The following is a 17,194-nucleotide window of genomic DNA, read 5'->3' as shown; positions in this document are numbered from 1 at the left end:
GCCAGTGCAGGGGAAGTTCTTTATGGAGGGTGACAGGGAGTGCAGGACAGCACCTGCTGGAGTGTGGTGCCTTAATAACTTAAGGTTCTAAAGACTTTGGAGATTCCCTGAGCTTTACCACTGCGGTTAAGTGTGTTGTCAAAATCTCTTCCCTAGAATTACAGATGATAGGTTTGGTCATCTAGTCCAACCTCTACACCAAGCAGGACAGGCTAAACATAACATTAGACTTCAGAGTTACATGTGTAGCAGCATCCCTCCCTTTCCTCCTCTGTTCTTAGGGATAGGTTCTGTTTGGTAAATGATCTGTTTCTAAATTGAAAAGCTTGAAATGCAGAGAGAGGCATGTGCAAACATTACAAGAAGCACAGCATTTGTTATCTGCACATTTTGGTTTGCAAACAAATATTTTAGCGTTCAGGATTAGATCACTGATCCATGCAGTTTGCCATCGTGCCTCCAGTCACGAGCAATTTCTTTTCCTAACAAAGTGGCTGGTGTATTGCAAAATATTACATCTGACAAATACCTCATTTTCTAATTGACAAAATTTCCTTCGTGCGTATCATGCCTGACCTTTTAGCATTGGATTAAATTGTGCATGACTGTAGTTTATTTCTTACTGATGTTCATACTGTGAAGAATATTATGGTAGAAGAGGAAAATTTAAAAAAGAAATAAAGCAAGCAAGCAAGAGGAGTCTATAATCTATTATTTGGAGACTTGAAAAAGTGAATCTAGCATTCTAAGGTAGTCATTCTCTCAGTACTCAAACTGGGAACTGACTCCAGCCATGCTTTTTTTATCCAATACATGCTTAACTTTAAACCCTCCATTGTAAGTGCTATTAAGGAGGTTTTGAAAGCCTCTTTTTAAAGGCAAAACAAAGTGATTTGCAGAATATAGAAGTCACAGTAAAAGCCAGCATGCAAGATCAAGCTGATGATGGGTCCTTCTGCCCATCCCAGATCCCCTTGGAGTGACCCTAGACTGCTTTTAGCCACAAGTGGAGTTTGTTGCTATCTACAATGCTCTCTCCACTGCAGAGGTTCAAACTCCTATTCTGGGATTGTATGAGAAGGATGATTCCTAAGACTTAGCTGATGTTAGTTAAATGGGCTTGAATTACTGAGGTGTCTTTTTGGTTTGCTCTCAGCCCAGAGAGCTCACTGGTGCACTGGGAGAAGGCTCTGCTCCCTCTAGATGGAAGCTCAACAGACATGCACAGAAATGCTGTAGACTTTACAGCTTTACTCACATTGCTAAAACAACAACAACAAAAAAATCACTCATGGATCACGACTTATTTTTACCTGTTCACTCATTTCTTCACCAAAATGTGGAAACTCATATTCTGTTTTATTCAGCCATCTTGTTCAGAAGAGATCTCCATTTTAAGTCCCATCAGACACAGTCAGTGCAACCTTGCAGTTCCTGAGGAGAATGGCACAAGAGGTAGAAGTGGTTCCTTTCTGCTGCTGAATTAAAGGGTTTCAGAAAACAAAGGCAGAAAAATGAGGAGCCCCTTCCTCACTTCTTGTCCTTGGCCCAGTTTCACATCACACAGCTCCAGGCATTTGTTTGAGATGTCTGAGATAGGAACCTAGTCAGGCTGTTTTCCTTGTATGGTCAAAGAACAGAGAGAAACACTTCCAGAGGGTGATTTGCATCTTAATTTGAGTGCACAATGGTCCCTGTTGCCTATCCTGGGAGTTTAAACTCCCTTAATACCTAAATTCTCTTTGTGTTTGAAATTTTTCCATCTCTATGTATGTAGTTCCTCAGGGGAGCACTTGGTCCTCTCATAAAGCCATACCTGCTTCCCCACATGGCAGACATGGAAACTTGATCCCTATTTAAAGTCCTACCAATTCTTAGTACTCAATCACCAGCAGTACCTGCAAAAGTTGTCTTAGCTCAGGACTTTTAGACAGATAGTGGCAAAACCCAAAAATAAATGCTGCGACCACAGGCGTAGCTCCAACACTGCTCTTTGGAAATTTAAGATTTGGGAGTCCAAAATTACCACCAGATGGTGCACCTATTTAGCAAGTGACAGAGACATGTTCCACAAAAAAAATGGAAGCCACAGCCTCCAGCAACCCACCAAGTAGCTTCCCCTGCTCTTTATTCTCAGTTGTGATATAAATTGAATGTGTTTGAAACATAGACCTGCTGGTCATACTATCCTGTTACATTTAATATGGAGTATGTTTTCAATCTTTGTAATGGAAGCCTTTCAACTCTCTGGCTAGGGACGTGAGGAAGTGGGAAAGAGTGAAGCAGACCTATAAATGCATGTGCAGGGAGAGGGAAAGAAAAAGGGATGGGCCAGAAGCAGGAAAAATCAGTAATGGTGAAGGGCAATGACAGGATCCAAAATCCAAGGTGGCCAGCCCAGAGCACTGGTGCATTCCTGTTTTAAGTTGAGGCATTTCTGGCTATCAATGGTGGGCACCTGACAGGGAATTTTTGAAGGATAATCTTGATGTCTCTATTTTGGAAACTTGCTAATGCTAGTATCCCAGGCAGAATCAGACAGGGTATTCATTAGGGGCATAGTAAAGGTAGTGAACTTTCCTAAACTTTCCTGTTTCTCATCCCTAAGCATTTGGATCCTCCATATTCAGAGCAGGATTAGCACAAATTGACAAGCATATATTTTCTGCCATATTTGTCACAATGACAAAATACCACATGATTCTTTCAACCAGCAATACATGATCATGTGTAGCACACGAGCTGGTATCTATTTCCATTCTACTCTACGTCTGGCTTTAAAGAATATTTCAAAGTAATAACTAGTTTTCTGGAAATCCTATTTCATGAACCTCACAAAACTTATGCAGAAAAAAAATATAATATTGTGTCTCATTCCTTTGCTTAGGTAGGTCATTTACTGCTTTCTGCTGTTACGGTGTCTTTAAAATTATGCCATACATAAAATTTAGTATATTGTTAAGAATGATTAATTAGATTGTTATTTTAGTTACAACTTCACCAGTGAAAAGGAACTGAATATTTCCTGAGTGAAAACATTGGAATATTCTTTAACTCAAGAAGGTTTCATGCAGAATGGATAAAATAATTTTTAATTCTCTTTATCTGAGCTGAGATGAAGTAATCACATTGAGAAGCTCAATACCATTCCCTTCCTATCCTTTTTTCACATACCTGTGTCTCCTAGTTCAATGTAAGAACAATCATTTTATGGTAAAAAATAAATTTTATGGTAAAAAGCATGAACCAGGAGATAATGGACTTGTTCTCTGCTCCCAGCTGTGCCCTTTTTTGTGACCTTGGGCAAGTCACTTCATATCTCGCTCTCTGGAAAATAATGATGACTAATTTCAGTGAGGAATTGAAATGATTGGGCACTGACCTCTACTTAAACATTTGGGATGTGTCCTCAAACAAAACTGGTTGCTGCTAAAGTCTTCTTACTCAAGGAGGAAAGAAAAAGGAAAAGAAAGACATATTGTGGAGGAATATGATCTTCTAAAAAGTGAGTCCAGGCCTGAAAAAAAAAAAAACAAAAACTAAAGTTAAAAATCCCAGTAGAAGAGGCCTAGTAGGATTATTAGCTTAGTTTGCAGAAGAAGGATGTTTGAAAACCTCAGGTAATTGTTCACTCAAATTTCGCAGGGAGAAAATACTGATGTTCAGTACTTGCATGTAACAAACATAAAAGGGACAGAATAAAGCCCACAGGGAGAGTAAATTCTGGTTACTTTTTGTATGTGTGCTGTGATTCTTTGAGTAAATCCTCCTGTCTGTGCTCCCTCTTTTTCTAGCTACTGGTGCACATCCTGACACAAGAAATGGGGGATTAAGAATTATTCCCTCTTTCACTTCCTCTTTCTCCCTGCTGTCTCCCATTTTATTTCACTTCAGCAGTTCAGTAATGCTGAAACCAAGTTCCCTTCCCTTTTGTTTGCTTTCCCCTTGTCCACTGATCAACCATCTTGATTATTACACTGTCGTATTAACTATAGTATAAACAGAAGCACTGAGCAGGAGATTTAGCTGGGTTTTCCCTGCCCTCTTATGCAACCAAAGGTTCTGCAGCACCCCCTTGTTGTTTGTTTTCAGGGATTAGTGGCAATAATCCACATACTGGTGACATAATGAGGCATAAGCTTGACTCAGAGAAGGCAGGACACTGTGTTTTGAGAGACCCTGGACTGCTGTGCTGGAAGGGATGGGCATGGAAAGTTTGAAAGGTGTCAGCCTACCCTCAGAGCTGAGTGGCAGGAAGATTGCTGATGGGGTTTTGCACATCATGAAAGCACTTCCATGACTGCTGCCTTCTTCTTGAAGTTGGATTCAAAGTGTCTGCGTGGAATATCTCACACAGCAGCATGTGCATGCTGTCAGTTTGTGTTAACCAGAAGAACATGACATCATGTGACAGACAAAAACACTACTTGGTACCATATAGCCCGACCCAAAACTTTTCACGTGAAACATTTGTTTTGTTTTGGTTTTAAGACATTTGCCTTTCTAACTGGTCCATTTTAATTAGAGCTGAACCTGAACCACAAACGATAGATTTGAACTTTCCCAGAGTTCAGCGGTGTTCAGATCTGGCTTTTGGTTTGGCCCATCACAAAGGCAGGGGTCAGCTCCAAAGTTCAGATCTGGAAACGAGCTGCTGCAAAGTGGGGGGCTGGAAAGATTATTTAGTGAGACCTATTTCTCACTTTAATGGGGATTTGCAGTAGAGACACTTGCTCGTGGGTTTTAGGAGCAGTTTTACATCAGCAGCATCTTGAAGACTGGTATTAAATACCAATCTATCTCTTGAAATACTCATGTACAGCAGAAAGGGCCTTGTTCCTCTTTTTCTGGTCATAAAGCCTGAATCCTGGTCTGAAGCTGGAGTAACTTAAAAACCTACAAATTTTTCTTCTTGTCTTTGTTTAAAACTCATCATTCCTTTCTAGGGTATACTGCTTAAAATAATTGACTGTGGGCTAGAAATGTGATCATTTTATTCTTATAATATTCAGTTTTTTCATCAAGTAGCTTGCAGGGTTGTTGTGGCATCTGCCATTTGTCAGTCTCTTGCAGGTTTGGATCCCCATTTTAGGGTGAGCTTGCTCAGTTTGTGGCAAGACACAAACAACACAACACAAATAATAAACAGCAACCACTTGCCTACTAGATCAGATAACCTGACCCAGTGGGGTTAGCTGGGCAGGCTCAGATGAAACTTTGATTCAGTATCTAAGTCCTGAGAAGATTCAGATAAATTGATTCCTTGTTTATGTGAATCTTGTCACTTCCCAACTCTTGTCAGGACCAGAAACTCCAGAACTGAAAAAACAGACTGCTCTTGCGATGCTTCCAAACTCATTTTGCAAACCAGAGAGGTTTGGATCAGAATCTAAACTTTGTGTATGTATCCAAACTTCTCTGAGCTCTTTACTCTTTTAAATCTCTTTCATATGTGTGATCTGTGCTGTGTCTTGCTCCCTGGGGTTACAAATGTGACTCCCAGGCAAGGACCCTTTAAACACCACAAAGGGTGGACATCCTTTCTTGACCCTGTCTCTCCTCCCAGCAAGATGTACAGGCAAGCCAGATGTATCAGAAAGGTGAATGCAGCCACACAAGCAGTGTCAAAGAGCATTTGGAAAATATTTAAGCAAATTCAAAAGCAAGTTTCAACCCAGCCCTTCCACCAGAACTTTCTCATTTTCTTTCCACAACCTCTGAGCTCAGAGGGAGGACTGCAGTGACTTGCAGGGTTACTGCCCAGCCTGTCTGCTGCAGCCCAGGAGATGTGACCTCTGAGCAGAAACAGCAGAGCACAGACACATGCTGGGGGCTGCCAGCCCAGCCCCTCTGCTGCAGCCACCATGGAAGGGCTGGGTGGAGTGGGATAAAGCCAGCGAGGCACATCTGCTGCTATGGGAGACATTCAGAGAGTGAGAACATCCTAAACAGCCACGTAACTCTCACTGTTGTGTCCCCTTCCAAACTCTGCCCTGCCAGGAATGCACCAAACACACCTGCAGGATGGGTCACCTGTGACAGTGCAAGTGACTTGCTTGTGGAATTTGACTTGCTGAGTTGGTCCCCTAAGGTATCCTGCCAGGCATTAGAAACCATGCCAGGAATTTACATGAGCTACAGATTTGTATGACAATCTTCATAGCTTCATCCTCTAGGAGAAAATCCAACGGGAATTCCCAGAAAATGCAGCAAGAACCTCTCTGCTGTGCTTCTGTGCAGAATTTTTACAGAAGACAACATTCTGGTATACTATTTGACACAAATTAGTTCCCTTTTTTGGGTCAAACATAAGTAAGTTTTTTGTCTATGTCTATGCACTTCTTAAGAAGAAGGCCACCTTGAAGAGCAGAGTCACCAGACAAGAAAACATAACCATCTCTGTGCCTGGAAAGTGCTGTCCTAGGCACACAGGAGCTGTTTCTCCATGACCTGAAATGCTTTTCAGACCTCCCAGTCCTGCTGTCACTATTTCTCAGTTTGAACAGGGTGTCCTCCATATTCACTGCTCTTACCATGAAATGTTGTGTAGAGCAAGGTATTTCTAGAGGTGATTATTTCACAGTTATTTGACATAATGCTCATATTGTGTTGCTGTTGCAGTGAGAATTAAAAGGTCAGTGGTTATTCCACTTCATTATGTTTGTCTGGATTTAGATTGAAAGTCTGAAAGAGAATTTAAATAAATAAATATATTTATTAAACCCTTCCTAGGTCGCATAGATGCCTAGTGTATGTCATTCAGTTTAATAAAAGATACTGCTCCTCTTCATAAATCTTACTTTAAATGTCATGAAAATGTAGAATTAGTACTTTATATAAACTCATCCTAATTCAGTATTTGACAGAACCAAGATAAATGATACTGAAAAAAAACCCCCTAGAAAAATACACTAGAAGAAGTTATGTTCAGAAGAATGTCCTTTTTCTAATCAGTGAAAACAACAAAGTCATCTCCTGGCTTTTCATGTAAAGAAATCTTTTTTCCCAGTCAGAATATTTTAAGGGTGGGCTCTCCTTTTCTAAAACCACCACGTCCCTCCAGCAATTACACCAAGATGATTGCTGCCAGCCAAGTTGGAAAGACTCACTGTGCAGGGAAATCTGGCTTAACTCTGATGGGATAAGTTTAGACTCTCCCTTTCCTTGCATTTTCTACTGCCAGTTTCGGGGCTTCCCCGTGCAGCTTGATACCTTCTGGGAGCCTTGCTTTTTTGGTTTCTAATTCTCTCAGTTCTTGGTGAGGCTGGATTTTTGTGCCAGCCACATGGAAAATGCTATGTGGAAGACCATCTAAAAGACAGGCTTCTAGAGCCAACACCCTGCTGCAGATTTAGCTTTAGGTGATTAGCTCTTTTTCCCTATAGATGTAAATTATTTTATATCCCACCCAGTAGGACCTAGTTTGAAAGCAGTATCTCATACTTGCTACATGTCCTGGGCTACACTTGCTTTTTATGTGTTTCCAAAAGGAGGTTTCTAGATTTATATGTTTCTATCTATCTATCTATCTATCTATCTATCTATCCATCCATCCATCCATCCATCTATCTCTCTCAAACATTTGTGTGGGCTAACATAAAAAGTGAGTACAAACAGAATATCCAGCTTGAAATTGTATCTCACCAGTAGTCAAGAAATGCCAATTTCAAATGGGGATGTGGAATCACTTGGTGTCTCTCTGAAACAGAACAAATAGAACCTCAGCAATTCTTCTGGGAAGACATGTTAGTTATTTTTAAGTCAGTTATTTTTTCCAGATTAAAAGTAAAGGAAGGATGTGGATCCATGCTCAGCAGGTATGGCATGTGAGGATGTGAGTGTGAATGTAAGAAGGGGGCTCCTGCAGCCATGGCTCTCTCTGGCAGGCACTGGGATGCTGAGCATTGCTGTGTCAGACCCCTCTGTGCCTCTGGCAGCAGCTGAGCAGGTCAATACTGCATTGAACAGTGGAAGGGCAGAGTACAGGATTCCCACACTCATGACTACTGCTCCTCTCTGGGAGGGCTCCTGTCCCACCATGCAGCTCCATGGATATTCTCCCTGGCTTGAATTTATATTCCAGTTGTCTCTTGAGAAGATTGCAACTGAAGTACTGTTATCTTCTCACAAAAAGAATCCAGCAAGAGGACATGCTTGTCCTCTGAATACATACCTTGTGTCCTCTGGGTACATACCTTAACCTCCTCATGCCTCTGTGAAAGAGAGGTGATTATAGCTCCCTTTTCTTGTCCTCTCCAGCTGAATGATGTGTCTCCTTAAGGCAGGGACTGCCTCTTGTAGAAACAGATTTGTGTCTAACAACAATTTCATCCAGGTATCACTCAGATATTTGTAATTCAATAATTCTGGCAAAGTGGCAGTGGCCTATTCTTAGGCTCTGCATAGAACATTCAGGTAATATTCATGATTTAACTAAACTATCTCAGGAAGCAGGATCAGAAATTTTATCTGCAGAATGTACAGAAACCCATCCACAGACACTCTGGCATGCCCAGGTATAGTTACAACAACCCATAATTCAGTGTACCCTTTAGAGGATTATTTAACATGTTCCTACAGCAAAGGACAGGTTTGCACAGTGATTTAAAAAAGAATACAGACATGACCACTGCCCTTGAGGATTTGTTATCTGGGCTAGAAATAACACAAGGTAAAAGAGGAAATGATGATTTGATGCAAATGGCAATGCAGATTTATTTTATAGTGGTGCTCTTCAACACAGTACAATTATGTCAGACCACTGAGATGATTTAAGTTAATTAAAATACTGACCCAGCAAAAAGTCCACTGAGAAGGTCTGATGCTGCATGGCAGTGGATTTTTGATCCTCATGAGTATAATAGAAGGAATGACAGAATATTTGTGAAATGGGGTCCACAGCAAAATCAAATACAGTCACAAAATCACAGAATGACTTAGATTGGAAGGATCCTACCTAGAGTGTATCTATTGTGAACTGATTCACTCATGAAAGACTCAAGTCTCTAAAATCTGTGCACATGGAAATCTCAGTGGTTATGGTAGCCACCTCCTCTGCTCTTGTATCGTCTCAGAGCACGAAGTTAACTTGAAAGCAAATGTACTTAAAAAATGTGATTGGTAGTACTGTCCTGTTTTCTTCTCAGGTTCAGAGTGGAGGTTTCTTTTCTGCTTGTTTTTTCCTTCTGTTTTTTTATTAGCATCCTTTCTACTTCTTCAATCCAAGTGGGCAATATTTCCCTTGCTGAGCACCACACAGGTACCTCAGAAATATCTAACAGGCCATATTATAGTGCAGGAATACTATCAAGAGCAAACCTAAAAAAAAGACAAAAATATGTGCCACATAGTTATATATTCCCTTCCCTTTCTTCTAAATATTTGACTTATTTTTGAAATGCCCTTTAAAAGAGAGACTGTGATGCATTGTCAAATCCTATATAAGAACTGTTGTTAACAGGTTGAGGCAGATGAATTATTAAATTAGAATAGAATAGATTAGATGAGATTGGAATGGAATGGAATGGAATGGAATAGAATAGAATAGAATAGAATAGAATAGAATAGAATAGAATAGAATAGAATAGAATAGAATGTATAACACATCTGGTTCCTCACAGACTAATTTAATTTAAGGACACTGCTAAACTTCAGAACACAGTTTCTCTGGGATGCCTTCAGGATTCCATGCTTTCCACCCCTGGCAAGGGGTGCAAAGAACTTTTCTAAACCTCAGTACACTGCAAGAGGTCTCCAGCTGAGCTTTCACATACTATGACATATCAAACCTCTTGTCATCATTGAAAAGAAGAGGCACCAAACATTCATCAGGGAACCATTGAGCACCTCAGTGGGGCACCAGCAGGTCCAGAAGAGAACACAAGCAGGAGACAACCTCTCTGCTCCAGCTCTTGTTTCCCACATGCTACTTTGATAGTATTAGCAGCAGCATTGTGCAAACACAGCCGTGTGTGACACACACAGGCTCCTCTCAAAGGCACAGTGCATCTGGGAGTTCCCCCCTGTGCTCCTCAAGCCATGCTCTCCTGCACTCTTTAAATGTGTGCTCAGCACCATGCTCCGATTGAACTCAGGCAAAAATAAGCAGTGGTGCTTTGGGACCAAAACTAAATTTCAGCATTTTGTCTAAGAATGGGATACAGTTTGCTTCTTAGGGCTGAGCTGGTAAAAAATATTTGTTATGGCAAATATAGTTTTACAGCAGAGAGCCCAGAAATTTCATATTTCTCTGGGCACTGCTAAACATCTTTTCCGAGGTTACAGCAAACTCACTCACCTCACAGAAACTGTCTCAGATAACTTCACCAAGGGACGTGTTGCCAAAAGACAGTCAAAAACATAATAGAATTATGCTCACTGGAACAGAAAGGCTGACTATTATTTAAGGTTGCCAGGACTTAACTGAATAAATTAGGGGGTTAATTAACTTAAAAATCCCTGTAAATCCTTGGAAGTCTCATTACAGAAATCACTGTGGAAAGTAACAAGTCTTTAGAAAATACCCATGACATTCAAAAAATGTTTGAAAAAATGTGGAAAGGAGAGGCAGAGTAAGTATCTCTTTTTAATAGACATGCTTTCAAAAGTATATAGAGTGACAGCAAGAAGCTGCAATAAGGCTAGTGTGAAATAATTCTGGCTCATGTACAGCCCACTCTAAAATAAGATTTGACAAACCCACATGAGCAACAGAAAACAATCCATTTGTCAGAACAATTCGAAACTGATGGCTGAGATCCTGGCACCTCCAGCCATAAAAATTTAGTGGGAGCCTGGAGATGAAAAATGCTGAGTAAGAGAAGAATCTGTAAATAAACCATTATGTCATATCACTACACATGCTCAGCTTTGAGATCTGCAATTTTCTCTGTCCTGGCCATGTGTAATTGAAAATAGATACCACAGGCAGCCTAGGAAGGAGCTGCTGTAATCACCCCTGCTCTAGCTCTAGTTCATCTAAACAGACATGAATGGATGAAACAAAATTAATCAAGATTATTTTAATTAGACTGTAGTAGAAAATAAGGGGTTGAAGGAGAGAAAGTGAAATGAATAAATACTGTAAAGAGAACATTACTGAACACGACCATCAGCAGGATCCATCAGAAAGTCCTGCCAGTAACAGATATTCAGCCAGCACCACACTCATTGTTCAGGAACATTTCTGAGCACAGGTGCTTCAAAGGAACCTCACAACCATTGCTGCATCTATTTTTTTTTTTACAGGAGGCTACACAGAAATCAATGAGTTAATAGTAGTTAATAGTAATTTGTCAGTGAGCAGATGTAGAACAAGGGCTGATCCACTACTCAGTGGAGTGGACTCCTGAGGAGAGTACAAACCAAGCATAATATCAAGAAGTGATTGATAATATCAATTCTTGCCTCAGACTTCCCCAAGCAGGTGAATGATGAGCAGATGATTATAAACTTACACCATCAACAGAGGAACCCTCTGAGCATTAGAGAGCAGCATTTATCTGTGTTGATTGCTTTCCAGTTAGCTGTCCCTCATCTCAGAGCATTTAATGGAGTGAATGGTTGTCCTTATAGCCACTAGTGCTGAAAACTAGTGGAGAACTCTAATTAAGAATTGAAAAGACAAATGTGTTGCCTTTGTCAAAAAAGAAAACCAAACAAAACCACCAAAAACCTAAAAGAAAGGAATTGTAGGGCCAATCAGGTTAACTTCAGTAAATGAAAAAGATGGAAACAGACATTTGTAAGATCCTAACTAAGAACAAGGACATGAGTAAGAGTCAACCAGGGTCTGTCAAGAAAAAATCACATTAAACCAAACTAATTTCCTCCCTTCTTTGGCCACCCAGGCCCTCAGAGGCAGAGCAGAAGCAATTTATACCATACATCTTGGATTAAAGGGAGCTTTTGACTCTGCTTTATATGACAAAAAAATAAGAACATGCCAGATGGTTACAGACCATCTGGAAATTGTACTTGGAGGGTAGTTATCAAAATGGAAAGGTGACTGACTAGGTCTCTTGTGATTTGTGCTGGAGCTGGTACAGTCAGCATTATACTCTTGACTGGACCAAGAGAATAAGCTGTGCACGTTGCATTTGTGATTATATTTTGTTGAGAAGGACTACAAGGAAGCTGGAGGTAGTTTGGGTCAAAATTGAACAAGATCATGGATAAGTGGTCCAGACAAGAAGAAAAAAAGCCTTAAAGCAAAGAAAGAGGAAGCAAATCAGGAAGGCAAAGATCTGTACATGGGAATGATCATCTGCACAAATGCAAGATGAGAAACATCTGGTGGGAGAGCAGCTGCACAGAAGACGGCTGCAAATTGAGTAAAAGTGTCCTGCTGCTGTGAAATAAGGAATGCTGGCAGGAATAAACAGGACTACAGCACACAAAGCATGTGAAGGGCTCCTTCTGCTCTGGCCCCAAGGAGGCAAGACCTCAGCTGGAGCTGTCACATCTCCAGCCCTGCAGCACCAACCAGGCAGCTGGGAGAGCAGGGGAAGGAGCAGAGCCCTTGGGGGTGCTGGGCAAGAACTGATGATGCAACACATCTGGGAAGGGCTGGAAGTCTTTACATATTTCAAGGCTGCTGCTAGAAGGAGGGAATAATCTGCTCTTGGCAGCTCTAGAGAGAGAAGCAGTGGGTTTGCACTCATAAAGACAGTTTCAGGTTAATATTAGTGAAATACATACCAGTAGAGGTCCTAAGGTACTGGACTAGACCCTGGAACCTCCTCTACTGAAGATTCTTGAGAACAGGAGCAATAAAAGCTGTTGTGAAGAACATCTGTCTTATTAGCTTATGTCAGGCTTGACAGAGTAGAGACCCTCCTGAGTTTTCTGCTCTTCTGCCTTAATTTTTCTGCCTGTACAAAGTGGTTTCAGTAGATTTTAGTTCTGACATGTAGCACTGGGTACAGAAAGTTAGAGGGACAGAGAAATTAAATTAAATTAAATTAAATTAGTCCCTGCTTTTATAAACCAAGAAGCTCAAAGTTAATTACACTGAAAATGCAAATAAAGGATCTGTTCCAGACAGCGAGAAAACTCCCTGGGACTTGTGCTGTCCTAGGATCAAACCCAAAATGAAGAGCCTGCACTATTTTCCTTGAGAATTGTTAATATGTGTATTGAATGAAATACAAAATTTTTATGTCTATAAAAGCCTTCATCCAGCACTATTTAGGGTGCTGTTGTCTGAGTTTTAGTTTACTCATCTAGATGTATCGATTGTCTTTTGCCATAAAAAATGACTCCATCTGTCATAGCTTACCAGACTTGTTGAAAAGGGTAGGCTTGTCAAAAAACAATTTTAGTTCTGCTGTGATTCATTTCTTTTTCCCATTGACCTATGTTGTACTGTGCCATATAATCAATCTGGTGTCTTGTGTAAGTGCATGAAGAATTTGTTTTGTTTAATAACAGTGTGTAGTACTTTTTTCTATCATTGCTGATGCAATATCTTGGAAATGACTGGTCAAACACTGGATGTTCTGCAGTTAAATATTTCAAGTTAAATTACAGTTCTAATAGCTTACATTCAGTGGCAGCTTTATTAATCCAGCTGCTGACATGAGTCATTTCAGGCATGGTACGTGCAATAGCAGAATTCCCATCTAATTACTCTGACAAAATAGATATCTTGCAAATAGCTGTGGAACAGTTAAATCTTCAGCCCTGTGCTCACAGCTGGGTAATTGAATATGTATTTAGTCTATGTGATTCTCAGCTGATTGTGGCTCCAGGCTGAAAAGACTCTGCTGAATCTGTGCACATTTGAGGCTGGTAAACTACATCAATTGTGGAACTTGTAAGAATTTCCACATCAAACCATACTAAGTAAATGCTCAGTTAGAAGTTTAAAACTTTGCCAGAAATTACATATAAATGAGGAATAAACACAGGCTACTCCATGACTCCAAGGCCAGAAAAAGGCTCCTCTCTGCCTATCTGCAGACATGTCCTAAGGAATTGGTGGTTCAATATCTGTTGTGTGAGCAGCAGCTGCCTGCATTGCTGGCTATTAGAACACTTTTAAAGTATAGCCCTCTGTTAGAATGCAAATAAACTCAAGAAAATGGCACTAAGATTGGCAAATGACAGACTCCTCTGATAGCCTGGCAGATTGCTGGAAATAAACTCAAGAAAATGGCACTAAGATTGGCAAATGACAGACTCCTTATAGCCTGGCAGATTGCTAGAGGTGGCCTTAAGCACCTTCACCAAAGAAAAAAGGCTTAATTTTAATTAATACTGGCAGTCATCTCCTTTTGGAGTTATTAGATTAGACAGTTATCAGATCAGACTGCTATTAGTTCATGTTACTCATGAAACTCATGTTGCCCTTCTATGTTTTGGGAATAAAGTCAGAACTGTCATCCTTGACACCAGAGCAGGCATTTCTAATAGAGAAATGGACAAATCCAAGGGTTGCAATAAAGCCAAAGCAGTGTCTTTTCCACCAAACAGAATTTTTCTGGTCTATGTGACAGAAAACTTTGGAAGTCAGACAAGATTTTTTTCTTCTGAGACTGAGAAACTGAGTGTACACAGTGCCAAATAACTAGATAATCAGGATATTCACTGGAAAAAGAAATATCTAGCCCCAAATTTGGGTCAAATTTGGATGAAATAAGATCTGCTGCTACATATATCTTTGTTTCATGAACATTTCTAGAAAGACCTGTCGCCTTTTTGTTGCAGACCAAGAATATTTTTGAAATCTCAGAAAATTCTGTAAAATGAGATTATTGTTCTCCATTAAGGTATCACAGCAATCATTACTTAAATATTTTTAGCTGCCTAACAAAGACTTGCTTAGAACTGATTCCAAGTGATGACATGTAATGAAAAGCTTTGTGTACAGCAGACATTATTTGAGCACAGAGGTTCCCCTCCCTCTTCCATCAGCAGTTTCTGATAGACTCCACTGATCCTGGGACCTTAGTGAACTGTTCAGGAACACAAATGAAGTTTTAGAACTTATTCTAGTTTAAAAAATACCCCCAAAACTTTAATTCTTAGCAAGACAATTATATTGCTGATTTCTGAGACCTTCTTATTTTAGAGCTGCATTGAAACAGGAGAGTAATCTCTTAAGAGAGTCGGTGTGGTTTCCATTTGCTGTTATCCCATGACTTGAGAAAATTCCATCACTGCTGTTAGCTCTCAAATAGAAAGAGGAAAGATATTTTCCTTTATTGTTGATGGCAGTCAGGGGTGTAATGGGAACGAGGGAGAGAGAAAGGAAGATAAAGACATGATTTTCTTTTATTTTATAAAATTGATCAAGGGAAGCAATGTGTGAAAATTTTCAAAGAAGGCACAGACACAGTGGCTGTAATGAAAGGTCTTACCACGTACTCTGGAGACGTGGGGAATATGTTGAGTTTAAACACAAAATATGAGCAACTGTCGCTAAATCTCTGAGTAAATCTACTGAACTGTAGGTCACAGCTGCTATGTTCCCTCACAGGAATAAGTTTCTTCTTGTTAATAAGCCTTTCTACATACACTTCAAAGGTATCTGACTAAAAATTTCCCTGGGTCTGGTTTTGCATTGTTGTTTATCCTCATCCTGAAGAAAAGCAAACGGTATCTATACATGTAGCTTCTATTTAATCTCATACTTCCAATTTTCAATTTATAGATTAGAAATATAATTTTTTTTTAAAAAAGAAGAGGAAAGAAATCATGCAAGTCAACAGAACATATTTTAAAAAAAGAGTCCCAGATTTGAATTTAGCTGGCAAGTGAAGAGGAGAGGAGTGAATATCAACATGTGAAGATCACACTAGGAACTAGAACAGTGGTTCCATAGCTGTTTTGGATTGCTATAAACCCTCAGAATTTCTTACAGACCACCAGGTATCGTTATCATCAAACTTTTAATTGAAAACACAGTTTAAAATAGTGTTTAATCTGGCTCTGTGGATTAGCTGTGAACCCTTCAGCGTGGCCTCCTGGACCACCAGTGTTCTGCGGGGCGCTGAAGCAGACTGCACACATCGTCCACCCCAACAAAACCCTGCTGTGTCTGACAGAGAGGCACTCCTGCAACTGCACCAGCCACTCACATAAAGCACATGGCACTGCAACCTTCTTGGTAGCTGAAGAACACAAAACTATTTTGTTTTTTTCCCTACTCAAAGTTTATTTTTTTATTTCTTTGGGGAAACAAGCAAATGGTGCCAAGCCTCGATTACTGATTGTTTCTTGTAGGGTCTTCCTCATGTCTGGCAATGGTGTAATCTTTCAGGAAGTTATCTATGAAAATAAGAAATACAAATCCCCCCATACTGTGGAGTTATCATTCCAGAATAATTATGAGATCTATGAATCCAAAAATTAAAAAAATTAAAACTAGCTTCTAAGTTGTGGGGGTTTTTTCCTCCTCTGGAAAATGTGTTCCTTTTTTTTCACTTCCCAAATCCACTAATGATGTTAGAGCTATGTGTGTGGTCATTAAAGCATTTCAGCAACTTTCTGCAAATTCTTTACAGTTATTCTTTGGCTGCAGCACTACAGGATTGTCTGTTTATTACCAGAGAAGCACACAGAGGAAAGCAATGAGGAGGGAACTTATGGGGAAAGCATTGAGAAGGGAACTTGTGTGGAAGTGTTATAAATAACAGCACCAAAACACCATGATCCAGCCCTGTGTGGAGTCAGTGACAGAGTGTGGTCTCACAAAAGAGCAGGGATGGGCTGTAGCTTCCCCTCCCATCATTCTGCTTCCTTGCACTTCACAGGCACCCCAGCCAATCAGTGTAGAAAGGAGCCTTATTCACCCCTCCTGATATACTCATTATCAAGAACTATTGCATGGAACTGGCAATCAGGAACCTTTGCAAGTAGCAGCATCACAGAAAAAAAACCCCAAAAAACCTCATTTTCTAAACCAGCTATTTTTAAAAATAAGTCTGTGCTTCCATGACAGTATCTCGCCTGCTTTGGAGAGAAAATAGTGCTGTCACAGCACTTCTGTGCCCTTTGCATGCTCAATAGCCATGGTAATGCAGAGGTTTGAGTCAGACTGGGAGTGGGGAAGGGTCACTTCAGCAAAACTAATGCACAGGAGAAGTCTGCAAGGGAAAGGGGTAACCTCTATCTTGAAAGAAAATGAAACCTACCCAGTGCTTGTCTCTATAGGTCTCTGTTGCAGTACTTTACACTCAGCATCACTAAT

General features: G+C 40.2%; 1 protein-coding gene across 1 annotated transcript in view; it reads left to right on the top strand.

Moving 5' to 3' along the window:
• Positions 1 to 17,194, top strand: part of WNT7B (Wnt family member 7B) — an 87,695-nt gene that overhangs the window by 54,363 nt on the left and 16,138 nt on the right. The window lies entirely within an intron of this gene.

Source organism: Passer montanus, unplaced genomic scaffold, assembly GCF_014805655.1.
Source record: "Passer montanus isolate IOZ18808 unplaced genomic scaffold, ASM1480565v1 scaffold20, whole genome shotgun sequence".
Lineage (NCBI taxonomy): Eukaryota > Metazoa > Chordata > Aves > Passeriformes > Passeridae > Passer > Passer montanus.
The sequence above is the reverse complement of the archived record's forward strand: the minus strand, read 5'-3'. Positions and strand labels throughout refer to the sequence as shown.